General features: G+C 45.6%; 1 non-coding gene across 1 annotated transcript; it reads right to left on the bottom strand.

Annotated features, from left to right (window-relative positions):
• Positions 1-1,809: 1,809 nt before the first annotated feature.
• Positions 1,810-1,901, bottom strand: TRNAY-GUA (transfer RNA tyrosine (anticodon GUA)). The gene is given in 2 exon segments: positions 1,810-1,845; positions 1,865-1,901. It is a non-coding gene; the product is annotated as a tRNA-Tyr (tRNA).
• Between the last annotated feature and the right edge of the window lie 287 nt (positions 1,902-2,188).

The following is a 2,188-nucleotide window of genomic DNA, read 5'->3' on the forward strand; positions in this document are numbered from 1 at the left end:
ACAAAAAGCACGGAAGGTGTCTTGGAAATTCTGTTTTTATGCATAAGAAACACGCCAAATATGGGCGTATAATTATTATTTTGTAAAACGATTGAGCAGAATTCATTACAACATTTTCTTTTTTTGCGCCTGCGTCCTCTGGCGTTTGGTGAGAGCAGTAGTTCGTTACGTAGCCGTGACGTAGTTCCTGAGGCCAGATTTCTCGGAGTGTCCGCTGTTAGTCCTTTTCTTTCTCTATGGCCGTGCTTCTTCCCCGCCTTCGTCTCTTGCGCGAGTGAGATCAATCCACCGTTATCGGCTCACCCTCAGATACTTTCACTCGCACCTACAGCATACGGCGCGCGACCACGGTGTTATCGAACTTGCAATTTATAGGAAACATCATGGCGGCACCGACGGCGGAAATGCGTTTTGAGTGTCTTCTGATTGCTATCGCAATAAAACAAGCTGCATCGCACAGCGTTTCACAGATTTCATGTAAAACCACCATGCTATGAAAATCCCAGAGAAATAGCGGACGTTTCAAGGCCTATGGATACAGAATAGAACAGACACACGTGTGGTGAAAGTTACACAAAGTGCCTGTAAAATATGTCTCGTTTAATTCGTGGCAGCTGCGGCTGTACTTGCCCCGCGTGTGTACATGTGCAGCTTCATTCAGCCCGTCCCCTCTTTTGCAACTTATTAATCACAACGTTGAACATTTTCCGCTAGTTTACATATCTTATCACTTCGGCAAATGCTGCAGAAATTGACAGTGATTGCACTGTGTTGAAGCATATTACAGAGAATCTGTAAGACAAAATGCGAGGGTAACCTTAAATTATTATTAAATTATGGGGTTTTACGTGGCAAAACCACAAACTGAATATAAGGCACGCCGTAGTGGGGGACTCCAGATTACTTTAGGCCACCTGGGTTTCTTTAACGTGCAGCTAAATCTAAGTACACGTTATTTTTTTCTGCATTTCTCCCCCATCAAAATGTGGCCGCCGTGGCCGAGATTTGATACGGCGACCTAGTGCTTAGAAGTGAGGGTAAGCTTTAAAAACCCGATCAGGAAATTCTGTTGAACGAGAGAACATGCCATCAGGACACTTTTTTCGATTACTTTTCTGGAAATGTTTTCTTATACTGTGGCTAGCGCCCATTTGTGCACGTTTGTAATCATGCTCACGGAGCCGATCACTTGTGTGCTATGATTAAAAACTAACTTTGTATTTAGACATGTGCATAGCGCAGTACAAGCTATGCCAACAAGACTGTCAAAAGGAGACTGACGGCAAAAGGAGACTACCGAAGCATCCCCCCTGACAACGTCTACCGGGGTGGTCACAGACGAGACAGTTGTCGGTTGCCAAAATACAGCTGAACGGTTCAAGTGATCAAAACTACAAATGGGTGCACGAATACCGCAGATAAACAGTAAGCATTGCACAGGGGTTGCACTGTCACAGAAACATACTAAGCACACATACAGCAGGTTGTGAAAGTTTAATTCATGCCCGAATCAGCCCGAACATTCGCTTTCTTTAGTTGAGCATTTGTCATTCCTGCTCGCTAGTTTGGTTGGTCGAGCAAATGCCGGTTTATCTTGTACCATTTTATTGGAATTGTGAAATTTACTGTAATATTTGTTTATTATAACCTCTGCTGGGGAAGTTCATCTCTTGTAGGCGTCATTTTCGTCCGTGTTATCGTCCATGAATTAACTGCTCGCTGAAACGCACAAGGCGTACGTTTCTGTGAGCAGTACAAAATGCAGAGGTACTGAAGATGGTAATATCACAAAAGTAAAAAAAAAAAGAGTCCGTCGAGCCGGATTCGAACCAGCGACCTATGGATGTCCGCGTCGGGTCAACCTCTACAGTCCACCGCTCTACCAACTGAGCTATCGACGGAACTGAAAGCGGCTTTCGGCCAGCGGGACTGGACGGCGGCCGCACACCTCGTGACCCACTTAAACGGAGCTGACATGCGCCTCGTGCCAAACTGGTTGGGCCGTCGCTCGAGAGATCAGCCTTCTCAGTGCGAAAGGTAGCGCTGCCGCCGCCGTGATTGAAAACGTTTCCACGTGAATTCATCAGAACGCTACTGCACTAATGCAGTCAAGTTGGTTTGGTACTGCACTAACGGATTTATTCCATTTTGGTTTGTCTAGATGAGCATGGAAACGTTGGCCAATAGA

This window comes from Dermacentor variabilis, chromosome 6 (assembly GCF_050947875.1).
Source record: "Dermacentor variabilis isolate Ectoservices chromosome 6, ASM5094787v1, whole genome shotgun sequence".
NCBI classification, from domain to species: domain Eukaryota; kingdom Metazoa; phylum Arthropoda; class Arachnida; order Ixodida; family Ixodidae; genus Dermacentor; species Dermacentor variabilis.